General features: G+C 39.2%; 1 non-coding gene across 1 annotated transcript; it reads right to left on the minus strand.

Annotated features, from left to right (window-relative positions):
• Nucleotides 1–14414: 14414 nt before the first annotated feature.
• Nucleotides 14415–14521, minus strand: LOC141610332 (small nucleolar RNA R71). The gene has a single exon (XR_012528235.1). It is a non-coding gene; the product is annotated as a small nucleolar RNA R71 (small nucleolar RNA).
• Between the last annotated feature and the right edge of the window lie 1578 nt (nucleotides 14522–16099).

Raw genomic sequence — 16099 nt, forward strand, 5'->3', positions numbered from 1 at the left:
CTTTCTCTCTTAAACAGGTTTTAGGTTTTGGTAAAAGTGTTTTAAAACAAAGACGAATTGGTTTAAATACCCTAATCGCATAATTAACAAAACCCGCGAAAACTCACCCGTAAAACCGGGCGCTCGATCGAGTACCCAAGGTACTCGATCGAGTACCCCCTACTCGATCGAGTGCCCGAGCTACTCGATCGAGTGCCCAACAGGTCAGAAACTATTTTGCTGCGACACTTACCCTTACTCGACAGAGTAAGGGCTACTCTATAGAGTACCCCTAAGACTATAAATACGGAGTATTACACCACTACCTATCACAACCGCATATAACTCATGTCCTCCCCACTGAACTCATACTCACCACAGATGCCACTCCTTACGTCATAAGATTGTGTAACTTACGCATCAAGACTGACACACATGTAAAGCAATGCATAAGGAAGCATAATATGCAACGAAGTCAAAAGATAAGCATATGATCCAAAATAGAGGTCACTAGATCGAGTACAGGCCACTTGATCGAGTGAATGACTTACTCGATCGAGTAGGTGAAGGTCAGAAGCACGTAAAACAAATTACCAGGGCTACTCGATCGAGTAAGGGTTACTTGATCGAGTAACAATAGGTGCACTCAATCGAGTAAGGGCCACTCTGTAATACCCGCCCTTTTGGAGACCCGTTGACCAGCGTTGACCGATCTTGGGAGCAGTAATAGTCCTTAGAAGTGAGTACCAAAGTTATCCTATGTTTTGAGTTACGAGTAGTACTCGATAGAGTAGAGGCTACTCGATCGAGTAGCTTGGATACTCGATCGAGTAGGGGCCACTTGATCGAGTAAGTGGGTCACTCGATCGAGTAGCGTCTTTTCAGCGAGGGTTTATAATCGTGTTTTGTTAAAACCGCAAATCATTTCCGCCTCATTTCTTCAGATCTTTAGGTCGCCTCCTTCCTTTCCCTTCACCATATACCTTCCATGGAAGCCTTTGAAGGTCCTTGTGCCTTAGGAGTTCATAGCTTGAGTCGGGTAGCGGTCCTTTGCCAGGTTTCCTCTTGTAGGTATGTCGTCATCATCATCCGTATCTTTGTCTTTGCAGTTAGGGTTAGCTTAGTAGTGATAGATGTTTGTATTATGTATATAGGTGTTTCTTCATTGCTGGGTATTGCGTGTATGGGCATGGAATCGTTGCAGTCGCTTAAACGTAGGTTCGCCTACTCAGTTTCTGTGGATGGTCTAGTGTGTCGGTTGTTGTGTCCTGGTTGTTGTGTTTGTGTAGTAGAGTATATGCGGTAATTGGTTGGTGTATACAGTTTGTTGGTTGTTGTTGTATTGCAGCTGTCTGTGATTGATTGTCTCTGGTTCTCGAGGTGCGTCCTCGGCTGAGTGGAGTCACTTGCGGGAGTGGCTTCACTCCCTAGTTTCGCCCTCCGTGGAACCCGCCACGGGAGGGGATGTGCAGATTAATGGGACAGGGTTATCGCTCGGTATGATGAGCGGGGCTTAGGTGGGAACGGTTGCGGTCCCCCACTGGCAAGGCTGGTCCAGTAGACAGTCGGTGACGGAGGTTGATTGGAGTGGGTATGATTGTGTGTGACTGGTTGTGTTTTGTTTTGTGTTGACGGTTGATGTTGGTTAATGTTGTATCTTGTCCTAGTACTGACCTTGTGTGGTTGTCTTGTGTGTTTATGTGTCTGTCGTGATCCCTTATGGTGAGCAGTCAGTCTTTGAAGGTGTTGATGTGGTTGATAGCTGCAGTCCTGGTAGGGATGAGTCATCACAAGTTCAGATAGAGTTAGTGTGTAGCTGACGAGTTGTACCTTTATTTTGTTAGTTGGTTGTAACACTTGCAACATAATTATAAATGTTTTGTTATTGACCTTTGATGATTACTTTCCTCGGGCAACCGAGATGGTAACGCCCTTATATGCTAAGGAAGGTCTAGTTAAGGCTCCTCGGTATATGGGGGTGTTACACACTCGATCGAGTACCCTACGCATTTCTCAACACTGTCCAATTTTCGTAAAACGGTCATAACTCACTCGTTTCTTGGTCGTTTTGGGCGTGTGACCTATCGTTAGAATCGTAAAAGAATAAGCTATCACCTCCAATTGGAATCACATTAAAATAATTTATGCATATCAAGTTATAACAGGTTAAAGACAACTTTGCTGTAATCGGACAAAATAACTATTTGATTTTTACTTCCAAGCAACTTAAACAACAACAAGGTAAACAAAACAACTCAATACTCATAAAACCAGTATCCCTAACCACATATTACTATCTACAAAAGCCAAGAAACATCATCCATCATGCACTACCCACATGCTTTTATTCTATAACCTTTCGTAAGACAAAACATACTCGTACGTTACAAATCCTATTTCCATGTTACTAATACAACAATATTACAAATACACTTCGTCACCTAAACATATTCATAATCACAAAATTCATATTCTCATGCAATTGCCACTCCATCTTTTCCAATCAATTCATCCAATTCAACCACATTCTTCATACAACATATACATATGAACAATAGTGGATAAGTACATAAGCTTATTACACAACTTTACGCGAACACAATATACGTATACGACACAACATTCCTATTCACATGTTACTATTATGCCACATTATAAATCATCCATCCTGCAACATCATTATTCATCACATATTCTCATATATGAACTACTCCTCTTTTTGCACCACATCATTCATCATTCTCATATACCTTTCCAACAATTCCAAACAACATTGTAAACCAACTATCATACAACATGCCTATTCACAACACTTTATCATTTACCACATTCCTCATTCCACCACAATCATTGTGAAACATATCTATACAACACATCATTCAACATACGCAATAGAACATTAGCAAACACATAGCGATCCCATGACACCCCATAGTGACCGGTTCAAAATTGTAGGGCGAGTTCGCGACTTTAGGACGTCTCCTAAGTCTTTGCATTAGCTCTTACAACTTCTACCCCGGGTTCATTTTAATTGACTCCCTATGTTCATTAGGTTCATTGGTTACAGGTTTCAGGATCGTCACTCTGATACCACTTTGTGATACCCCCATACTCCAAGTGCCTTACCAGGACCACTCAGGTATAGGAACGTCACCATCTCGGTTACCCGAGGCAATGATAATAATAAGACAATAAAGAAACGTACTTTAAAAGAAAATATAGTTTAAGTGATTACATGTCTCAACCAAAACTGTTAAATCAAATACAAACCAAAACCACAACTGTCTACTAGCAAAACTGAATAACTAAGGACATCGTCTGACACAGCGGAAGACTCTTCTAACTGTAAGTGATGACTCATCCCAGCTAGCCCATATGCATCATATCAAACATGCTCAACAACTGCTCACCATCCCCGAATGGATCACCACAAATTTAAAACAATTAAACGGGATCAGTACTAATTACACAACACAAATCACAATAGAACAAATGCCAAACAGCTCAATCGTCACATCAAACCCAGTCTCCATAATCAATCTCCACACCACTGACTACACACTAAAGTGTGTAACCCTGCCAGAGTACCCATCGCAACAGATACTCCACACCGCCAGTGGGGGACCGCAGCCGTACCCACCTAAGCCCCGCTCATCTCCATCGAGCGATAAACCCATGTTCATTAATGTGCACATCCCCTCCTGTGGCGGGTTCCACAAAGGGCGAATCAAGGGCGTGAAGCCACTCCTGCAAGTGACTCCACTCAGCCAAGGACGCACCCCGAAGATCACAGACAGATAAACAGTAACCACAACACAAAACCAACAACCGTCTGAATCAATCAACAATCCCTAACTACAACACAATCACCACACATTATGTAATTAATACTGAGTAGGGAAACCCTACCTGGAATGCAATCACAGAGTCAGACGATCTAGCAGCTGTCTCAAAACCTCTCTTCTACGAACCCTCCTTCTTAACATACATTCATACAATTACTACCTTAACCATACAATCATAAAAACCCCCAAATCCCCAAATTAGGGTTTAACCAATATTAACCAAACGCTATAAAAATGATATGTAGAACTTACCCATGACGCAAAGATCACAACGGTATAAAGAACAAAGGAAACCGACACTTCTAGCTCCGGGATTTGCTAATAATGCAAATGAATCGATCAACGTAACTTGCAATCTCTCCTTTTTGTGTTTTTAGGTTTGTATAAGTGTTTAGGAAAAAGATGACGAAGTATTATATATTAATCCGCATTATTAACAAAACCCATCAAATATCACCAGTAAGACCAACTTACTCGATCGAGTAAGTAACATACTCGATCGAGTAAGTAACATACTCGATCGAGTGCCACTTACTCAATCGAGTGTCAAGCCTACTCGATCGAGTACCCTACAAGCAGACTACTGTTTCGTATAAAAACATACTTACTCGACAGAGTAAGCCCCACTCGATAGAGTACCCAAAGACTCATAAAACTGTAGTATTACACAATCACCACAAATCATGTAACGAATACTGAGTAGGGAAACCCTACCTGGAATGCAATCACAGAATCAGACGATCTAGCAGCTGTCTTAAAATCTCTCCTCTACAAATCCTCTTACTATACATACATGCATACAATTACTACCTTAACCACATAATCATAAAAACCCCCAAATCACCCAATTAGGGTTTAACCAACTTTAACAAAACATTATAAAATTTATATGAAAAGCTTACCCTCGACACAAGGATCACAACGGCGTAAAGAACACGACGATCCGACCACCTTAGCCTTTGGGATTTGCTAACAACGCGAAGAAGGAGAACTACGTAACTCTTTTTCTCTCTTGAAAGGTTTTCGAAAAAGTAAAAGTGATGAATAAAGTGACGGAAACCTTTAAATATGAATCACGCGTTATTAACAAATCCCGTCAAAAGCAACCCGTAAAAGTAACTTACTCGATCGAGTATGTAACTTACTCGATCGAGTGCCCCTTACTCGATCGAGTGCCACACACACTCGATCGAGTACCCATCAGACAGACTACTGTTTCATATAAAAACATACTTACTCGACAGAGTAAGCCCCACTCGATAGAGTACCCATAGACATACAAAACCGTAGTATTACAGTCTTCCCTCCTTAAAAGGAACTTCGTCCCCGAAGTTCAACCCATACTCAAAAACAAACATACTAATTCGATCAAGACACAACAACTCAACTAAGAACTCAAAACAAAACTCCAACCTACCAAACATGAACTCGTAACACCAACTCCACCAACTATTCCTACCTCCACAACATGGCTCACAATATCGTATCAACTCCATTATATCTCTCTCGACACTAACTTCATACACTACCAACTACCGTCCACAAACGTTGCTAGCTCCGTAATATATCATCCACTAGCAAATCCAATATCAAGACACTCACAAACATCAAACGGAATGTTACATTCTACCACCCTTCAAAGGAACTTCGTCCTCGAAGTTTACTCCCACTCAACATCATCATCCAACTGTCAACACTATCAAACTCATAAACATCCTTGCCCAAATGTCAACACTATCGAAGAATTCTCACACTCCTGGACATCACACTACTACAAGCACAGCCATGACCTTTAACAAAATCAACCACAACACAAATCAATATTTTATTCTACATCAAGACTTAAACTTCCAATTCTACTACAACATGTACAACCATTAAACTTTCTTTGTCGCATCCTACTCCTCTTAAGATAAATGTTACGTCCTCGTAACTCTCTAATACTAAATCCTTTGTCATACTTCCCAAAATCCACATCACCATCGCATGTGAAAGGTAACCGCCTATAATCTAAACACTCACCATTCCTATATCTTTGGTTCTCTTACTTAAACAGCTCTCGTACCTCAATTCATTACCACCTAACCTATACCACAAAATCCTTAGCTTAACCAAAATTTCAATTCTTCCACATTACTGCAACACGACAAACCTCTCTATATAAACTATATAAAACTCCTATGGCCAAAAGCCTAACTCACGATCCACACTTACGTACACTCACACTAGATCCTCAAGTTCTTTTCTTTCATTACCGCAAAACCCATACATAACTTAACATGACACTAATTCTCAACACCCTACACTCACTGTCCCAAAATCTGATTATGAACCACCTGCAGCGTCCAAATTAGTACAACACATGTTCCACCAATCATTTACCATGACTATGTCTATTGCCTCATCTTAAAACAAGATCAAAATTACAGTAACAACCTCTCACAACTGTGTCCCATCAACAGAAAATCACTATACCATGACAACAACAGAAACATTCATAACTCTCTTCCATACCATACTCTACCCTCACTCCCAAACTGAAACTGGTAAGAAACATCAATAAACAAAACAACCGTCTATCTGTACAAACCGAGACTCACAAGAAGCAGCAGCAAACAACAAAACAATCTATGTATAACTGGTATGTACTTTTGTGAACTCGTATCATAATCATCCCGCCTACTCCACCACAACCGGTGACGGCATCACAACACCGTCACCAACAGCCGCACCGCAGCGCAAAAATACCCGCATCACAACACGAAATACCGTGCCCAGATCACCACCCGAGGCACAACAATCACATCGATAAACATCACAACCACATAGAATTCCCATAAACACTGACTCAGTATAACCTTCCGGACAAGAAAACTTACTCAAAACTGCTTTACTAGATCATAACACAACATATTATACGGAATAAATAGGTAATAACCTCATGAATATCATCCCCTTACCATATCACGGAATAACATATATCATGACTACATACAAGTATAACCAGTCATGCCAAATCACTCAAATTATTACCTTTTTAATCATCATTCCACTAGGTTACCGCATCCAACATATATTACAGAACATTCAGATAACAGCTTTATAACTATCACACCATAGCACTTCCCGTGAGGTCAGAACCTCACACAAACATTTATATACATATTAGACCCGTAATGACATCCAACCAGTCAATCCTGATCACGTAAGTTACCACCTGATAAAGGTTACCTCTCGCCCGAGATTAGCTCGTATGCCCCTCATAACACATTCTTCCGTTCGCACAACAATCATTTCATTCCAAACGTAACCATAACATTAATACTTAAGTACTAGCAACCGCCTCCTATGACCATATGTTATGCTCCCTCACAACCATACACATCAATCATGTCTCTACAAAATCAACCTCTTTAGAATGGCCATCTTTCCTATTTATCAGCACCCCTAACCACTAATGACAACACCTCAACACTATCATTGTTCGGACATCAAGCCTCTTACACTCATCTCTAAACATCACGGTTTCTTTCCTATCTTTGGTTAACATCCCAAATAAGGAACACCAAACCCATCAACCAAATTACCTCAAAATTATTTCCAATTCCATCCTTAACTGTATCGTCACCCAACTCACCACCAAGATCTCATATCGTGCAAATTACTTACCTCGCTTTTTACTGTCCTTAATTCCTCGAAACTCATGATTATAATGTCGTCTTGGAACTCCTATATGACTGTTAACTAGCATCCTCATGATAGCATCACACATCTCGACGACTCCTTACCTCTATATCACATAACTCCGGTCAACCTTTTCTTAGCTTACCTTTTATCCTTCTTTTCTCTTTAAACTTAACAATACCAATTAATAATTCAACTCTTTATTACTTCTATCTAACTCTTTAGTGTTCCGGTTACCTTCTCATTGCTCCAAAACTCAAATCCCATTATTTCTTATCGATATCATCTCACTCTTTCTGACCTTGGATCCTCCATTATCATGCTATCACTCACAGTTATCACCAATCAGTCCAGACCATCTCATGTTATCACTCACACTGATCACCCATCACCATTTTTTTTTTGAATTCCCAAAACTCATATCATACCGTTACTTGTCCAAGGAAATCACACATTAGTTTCACCTCTTGATCATACAAATTCCCAAACTCACTCGCTATCTACAAACCCACATCGCTGCATAACTCAATCTAAGCTCTTTATACGTCATGTCTTTCCATTTACCTATAACGACCTTTCCATTATATATATATATATATATATATATATATATATATATATATATATATATATTCTCAACCAACCGAGTCATAACTACCTCCCTTCGTAATCCTTAAACATCCAAAGTTACCACGTACAATTTGCATCTCTCATTACAATCTTTTCATTCTCACGTTCCATAAACTTATATTACCCCTTGCCCACATTCACTTACTTTTACATTACTCAACACACAATCATATCACTCAACTCATTTCACGAAACATGCTCCATGCCTCAATCAGGTAATCAAAGTTCCATTCCTTTTTCCACTATCTATCAGAACCACATATAACTCATGTCCTCCCACCGAACTCATACTCACCACAGGTGCCACTCTTTACATCATAAGATTGGGTAACTTACGTATCATGACCAACATACATGTAAAACAATGCATAAATAAGCAAAATAACACCTATGAATTAAACATAATATGCAACGGAAGTCAAAAGATAAGCATATGACCCAAAACAGGGGTCATTAGATCGAGTACAGGCCACTCGATCGAGTAAAAGACTTACTCGATCGAGTAGGTGAAGGTCAAAGACACGTAAAACAAATTACCAGGGTTACTCTATCGAGTAAGGGTTACTCGATCGAGTAACAAGAGGTGCACTCGATCGAGTGAGGGTCACTCGATCGAGTACTCTACGCATTTCTCAGCACTGTCCAGTTTTCGTAAAACGGTCATAACTCACTCGTTTCTTGATCGTTTTGGGCGTGTGACCTATCGTTAGAATCGTAAAAGAACACGCTATCACCTCCAATTGGAATCACATTAAAATCATTTATGAATATCAAGTTATAACAGTTTAAAGACAACTTCGCTGTAATCAGATGACATAACTATTCGATTTTCTCTTTCAAACAACTTAAACAACAACAAGGTAGACAAAAACAACTCAATACTCGTAAAATCAGTATCCCTAACCACATGTTACTATATTCAAAAGCCAAGCAACAAACAACTCAATGCACATATATCATTCAACTTACCCATCATATATTACCCGCATATTTTTATTCTATAACTTTACGTAAACAAAATCACAAATACATGACATCAAGTCCCCTTTTTACATGTTACTATCATAACAACATCATAAAATCACTTTCATCATAAAACATGCTTAATCATAAATCATATTATCGTGCAACGATTATTCATCTTTTTCCACCAATTCATCCATCATACCACATTCTTCATCTAACAAGTGCATATGACACAACAGTAGACAAGTATATGAACTTATTACTTAAGTGTACGCAAACAAAATTATGTAAAATCATATCACATCCCCTAATCACATGTTACTAGTATAGACACATTATAAAACATTCATCCTGCAACATCTTTATTCATCACATATTATCATATATGAACTACTTCCTTTTTCCACCACATTATTCATCATTCTCACATACTTTTCCAACGACTCCAACCAACATTATAAACCAACTATCATTCAACATACTTTGAACCAACATACAAAATCACACCAATTCATGCCACACATCACTATATAGGTACACAATTCATAAAATAAACACATAGCGATCCCGACTCATACCCCATGGTGACCGGTTCAAAATTGTAGGGCGAGTTCGCGACTTTAGGACGTCTCCCAAGTCTTTGCATTAGCTCCTACAACTTCTACCCCGGGTTCATTTTAATTTGACTCCCTATGTTCATTAGGTTCATTAGTTACAGGTTTCAGGATCGTCACTCTGATACCACTTTGTGACACCCCCATACTCCAAGTGCCTTACCAGGACCACTCAGGTATAGGAACGTCACCATCTCGGTTACCCGAGGCAATGATAATCATCAGACAATAAAGAAACATACTTAAATAGTAAATAACGTTTAACGTGATTACATGCCAAAAACCAAAACTGATAAAGAGATACAAGTTCTCCAAAACTGTCTACTATCAAAAGACTATAAGACTATCAGACACAGCGGAAGACTTCTAAACTGCATCGTGGTGACTCCTCCCAGTTATCCCATACGCATCAGCTCATACCTGCTCAATAACTGCTCACCACCCCCGAATAGATCACCACAGTTTTTAAAACATTTAAACGGGGTCACTACTAATTACACAAAAACAATAGCCACAACGAAACAGAAACACAAACAGTCCAAACAGCTCAAACAATCCCCAATCTCCACACAACTGACTACACACTAAAGTGTGTAGCCCTGCCAGAGTACCCATCGCAACAAGTACTCCACGCCGCCAGTGGGGGACCGCAGCCGTACCCACCAAATCCCCGCTCATCTCCATCGAGCGATAAACCCAAGTGCATTAATGTGCACATCCCCTCTGTGACGGGTTCCACAGAGGGCGAATCAAGGGCGTGAAGCCACTCCCGCAAGTGACTCCACTCAGCCAGGGACGCACCCCAAAGATCACAGACAGATAATCAGTAATCACAATACAACATCAACAACCGTCTGAACCAATCAACAATATGAAATCACAACCGTCTGAATCAATCAACAATCACTAACTACAGCACAATCACCACAAATCATGTAACGAATACTGAGTAGGGAAACCCTACCTGGAATGCAATCACAGAATCAGACGATCTAGCAGCTGTCTCAAAATCTCTCCTCTACGAATCCTCCTCCTATACATACATGCATACAATTACTACCTTAACCACATAATCATAAAAATCCCCAAATCACCCAATTAGGGTTTAACCAACTTTAACAAAATATTATAAAATTTATATGAAAAGCTTACCCTCAACACAAGGATCACAACGGCGTAAAGAACACGACGATCCGACCACCTTAGCCTTTTGGATTTGCTAACAACGCGAAAAAGGAGAACTATGTAACTCTTTTTCTCTCTTGAAAGGTTTTCGAAAAAGTAAAAGTGATGAATAAAGTGACAGAAACCTTTAAATATGAATCACACGTTATTAACAAAACCCGTCAAAAACAACCCGTAAAAGTAACTTACTCGATCGAGTAAGTAACTTACTCGATCGAGTGCCCCTTACTCGATCGAGTGCCCCTTACTCGATCGAGTGCCACACATACTCGATCGAGTACCCATCAGACAGACTACTGTTTCGTATAAAAACATACTTACTCGACAGAGTAAGCCTCACTCGATAGAGTACCCATATACATAGAAAAACGTAGTATTATATCTACTCTAATGACTTGATCCTAATCTCCTATTACAAGAATGTATTTATACTAAGTACAAGTATTAGGTTAACTAAGGGCTTAAATGACGATTAAGTCCCTAAAATAAAGATAAACACTTTGCAAGTCCTCCATGGAGACGCCCGGATTGCACTTGTTGGACGCTCATGCTTCAAAGATTATAGATCCATATTAGACTCTCTAATAAAAAATAAAATTATCTCATAATTCATTTATATGTGATCTATGTAACATGCATGCTAACATAAAAGCATAATAATAAAGATTAAGGAAATACAATTTCCTTACATTGATTTTGATGGTGAAAATGGGCACAATTAAGATCTCCTATCTTGATGGTTCTTGAGCTTAAAATAAAGGATGATCCTCCTTACCAAATCTTCAAAGAGAAGATCTCCTAACAATATGCACCCAAGAACTAAACCCAATAGTCTAACAAGTATTAACTAGAAACTTGTTAAATTTATTCCCTTGATAATATATAAATATTACTAACACTCTTAATAATTATTTTAAATTACTAACTTCTTAGTAAAATGGTTTTTATTATTTTAATGAGAATAATTTTCTTGCACTTTCTATCACATGCAAAATATTCAAGTGTGGTGTCAAATGAACAAAATGATTGAGAGTATAAGGGGGTGACCGGTTGGGGTGAGTGGATGAGTGGAGTGTTTTTTTTCTTATTTTAATATGTCCAATGGTGCAAAGTTTAGAAAAGAACAAAAGCATTTTGGGAAGAAAAATGTGTAAGTGGAATGATTGTGTTTAAAGCAACACACAATCCCATTTACACGATTTCTAAGACCCATTTACGGGTCCAAATCGGTTTTTATATTTTATATACTTTCATCCCCTATATTAGCTTCATTTTATTTGTTAATTAGCACTTATCATAGTGTCATAAGCTAATATTTGTTGTTCTAGTGTATTTGCTTGTCTTAACATGTTTTTGTAGGAATCTAAGCATTTAGAGGCTTTTTCCTATCATTTTGTACACTAAGTTCATTAAGCTAAACAAGACCAAGTGTTGGACTAAGCATGGAGCATTGGATTGGGTTTTGCATGGAGAAAATTGATGGATTAATATGTATAATGCAAATGTTGACAACAATCAAAGTCAAAGCCCAATGTTCGAATCCAAGTCAAGGTGGAAAGCATAAGATTCCAACATGCTTAGGATGCTTTTTGGAGCTCTAAAGATCATAGATGGAGCATTTACCCGGGTGCATTAAGGGTCATTAATCACGCTCTTAGGATTCCTCAAGCAATTAAGGGAGGAATTAAGAGAAAATACCCGGAAACACACGACCCCGATCGGGGTGGGGTGGCCCCGATCGGGGTTGCATGCCTCTTGGCTTTTACGTTATGCTCTCCTCTCCTATAAATAGGAGAGGTATTCCAAGGCTTTGATCATCCAATTGTTACGTCTCATTTTAGTTCTTCATAGCCTTAAGCATTATATTTCTCTCATTAGTTTTCTCATTTTAGTTTACAAGTTGTTAAGCTTTCCTTAGTTTAATCATTCAACATTTTATTCTACAAGTTATTGTTCAAGCATTTCTTATTCAAGTTACTTTGGTTATTTGTTCTTCCATACAAGTTCTCTACTTTTAAGGTATTTCTATTTTACATCTCTACATTTCTATTTTAGTTACCACATAGTTTATAATCAAATATTTCATTTTACATTAGCATTGTTCTTTTCTCATGTTATATCATCTAATTAATATAAATCTTATAACCATGTTTAATATTCCTTATAATATAGTTTGCAATTTACATTTTAATATGAGTAGCTAAATCTCCTAGTCTAAGGGTTAGGGGAGCCATGCATAAATCAAATATATAACATGATAAAATAGATCAATAATAATATTGTCTAAATTGCTTATATCACATGCTTGTGCCATAATGTTTAATCTTTGTTTAAGGCCTTATTCAAATGATTAAGTTTGTTCATTCGTTCTATAAGTCAAGATGTACGGAATTGAATTAGACTAAGCATGTATAGTAGGACGACCTAGTCATGGATGAGAGTTTCTCTAGGACCCGGTCTATGGTTGATGCTAATATCGTAAGATGGGTATCTATAAGCCTAAGCAATTGACAATGTTATTAGTACCGAATTTATCATAATCATATGTTTACTTTTGCATGTGTGACCCGAATCCCTTAGACTCTCTTTTATTATATAACTTACATCATTATTGTTATTAATCACCAAACAACCAAACCAACCCAAATCGTAATCGACCTTGATAAAAATCTACCCATAGCAATTCACGAAGTAATTCCCGTTTCCTTGTGTTCGACCCCTATTACTACATTAAATTGTGTCTAGGGAAATTATCTTTGCATAGGTACGCGATAGCCTATCAAATTTTGGCGCCGTTGCCGGGGAAACGGTTTTATTGCTTTTTGAATTGTCGATTTTTTATCTTGTTTTTCTTTGTCTTGGGGAACACTTGTTCCTTAAGACCGTTACGTATAATTTCTCTAGAAATTGTTGTCTTATGCCCAGGTCCTCTCGAAGTGGAGAATTGCTTTCACCGGATTCCGATCCCGAGAAAACATTTAAGAGAAGACGACGTTTTTGGAGGGAAGTGAAAGAAGCCACTTCTCCCGTACAAGTTGAAAGTGCTATAAAGTCTTACTTAGACGATCTAGAAGCCCTTGAAGAGGAGGAGGTTTCAAGTTCATCATCTCCACCACCATCACCATCTACTACCAAAAAGATGGTGAGACTTTCCGATCACTCAAAGCCCACCGCGGCCATGCTTCCGACCGGAATCACAACCACTCAAATCACCGCACCGGAATTCGAGATCAAGCCGGCTTTCATTAGCCTTGTGGAGAGAAAGTAATTTGGGGGAAGTCCTTTGGAGGATCCTAATTTGCATGTGCAAAACTTTTGTGACTATTGCTCCATGATCCGTCAAACGGGCGTCACTCAAGCCCAAATAAGGGAAATACTTTTCCCTTTCTCTTTGAAGGACAAGGCCAAGCTTTGTATCAATAGCCTTGACCGCACCGCCATGGGAATCACCAATTGGGAGACTTTGGCTCTTGCTTTCTATCAAAAGTTCTTTCCACCGGAGAAAACTCAAACTTTGAGGAGCCAAATCATTGGATTCCGTCAACAAGCTCTTGAGAGCTTATATGAGGCTTGGGAGAGGTACAAAGAGCTTCAAAGGCAATGCCCACATCATGGGCTAGATGATTGGTTTCTAGCAATAACATTCTACAATGGATGTTGTGCCGAGTCCCGAAGGATTCTTGATTCCGCCAACAATGGGCGGTTTGATCAAATTGACACCGACCTTGCTGATGCCACGATCGAATCTATGGCAGTCCATGATGCCCAATATGTCAATTCCCGAGTTGTGCCACCTAAAGGTAAAGAAGAATATTCTAACAACTCCGTTTTGCTAGCTCAAATTGCTTTGCTTCAACAACAATTGGCGGAAAGAGATGCTAAAGATTCCATTCAACAACTCAATGTCGTGTCTTCAACAAGTCAAATCATTGTTTGTGATGGTTGCGGAGGTGCGGGTCATTATGCCGCTCATTGTCGAGCTTCTATTGAAGAGGTAAATGCTTTTCAAGCTTTTAGACAAGGTTCATATCCACCGGGTACATTTTCCTACACTTATAACTCGAATTCAAAATTTCATCCGAACTTGTCTTACACTAGAAACAATGTGCTTAACCCTCAACCTCCACCGCAACAAAATGCCTATGTTCCTCAACAATAAAAGTATATCCCTCCACCGGGGTATCAAAATCAACAAAGGCCCCCACAAAACAATTACCAACAAAATCCACCACAAAATGGCCAACAAAACAATCAAGGAGGTGGTAAGCTAGAGGGCATGATAGTCCAAATGCAAAGGGAACTATTGGCTCAAATTCAAAAGAATGATCAAGCTCATAGTGCCGCGGTCAAGATGTTGGAACAACAAGTGGATCAATTAGCCGCCTCTAGCTCTCAAAGGAAGAACGGTCAACTACCTCCCCAAGGTGAGCAACCACATGAAACTGTTAATTCTATTTCCTTGAGAAGTGGTTCAAGCTATGATAGGCCATCCATGACTTTGGATGAAGAGGTGGTTGTTAAAAAGGCCAAGCTTGGGGGAGATGACAAGAAGAAGGCTAGTGAAGAGCCTCTTGTTAAAGATCGTGTGTCATTTCCTCATCGATTGTTGATGCTTAAGAGGAAGAGCAAGCTTGATGCCAAGAATGTTGAGCCCCCATTGCCCGAAGATAATGACAAGGTGATTGTTGAAAAAGTCTCTCCTAATGCTGAGGAGAGTGATGCCATTACGAAGAAGGTGAGTGAGAAAGATGTGGAGGATGCTCCTCCAAAAGAAGTTGTTCAAGTACCATTTCCCCATCGTCTAGCAAAGCACAAGGAGGAAGGTAAGTTTGCTAAATTTTTGGAAGTTTGTAAGAATTTGCAAGTCACCATCCCGTTTATGGAATTGATTACCCAAGTCCCTTCTTACGCAAAGTTTATGAAGGAAATCCTCTCAAAGAAGCGATCCTTCAATGAGGTTGAGACCATTACTTTAACCGAAGAGTGTAGTGCACTCTTACAAAACAAGTCTCCCCCGAAACTTAAGGATCCCGGTAGCTATTCTATTCCTTGCACTATAGGTAAATATACCATTGATAAGGCCCTTTGCGACCTAGGTGCTAGTGTAAGTGTCATGCCCTATTCCCTTTGTGAAAAACTTAACATGGGTGCTTTAAAATGCACAAGTATTACATTGCAAATGGCGGACCATTCTTT

The sequence above is a fragment of the Silene latifolia genome, chromosome 10 (genome assembly GCF_048544455.1).
Source record: "Silene latifolia isolate original U9 population chromosome 10, ASM4854445v1, whole genome shotgun sequence".
NCBI classification, from domain to species: Eukaryota; Viridiplantae; Streptophyta; class Magnoliopsida; order Caryophyllales; family Caryophyllaceae; genus Silene; species Silene latifolia.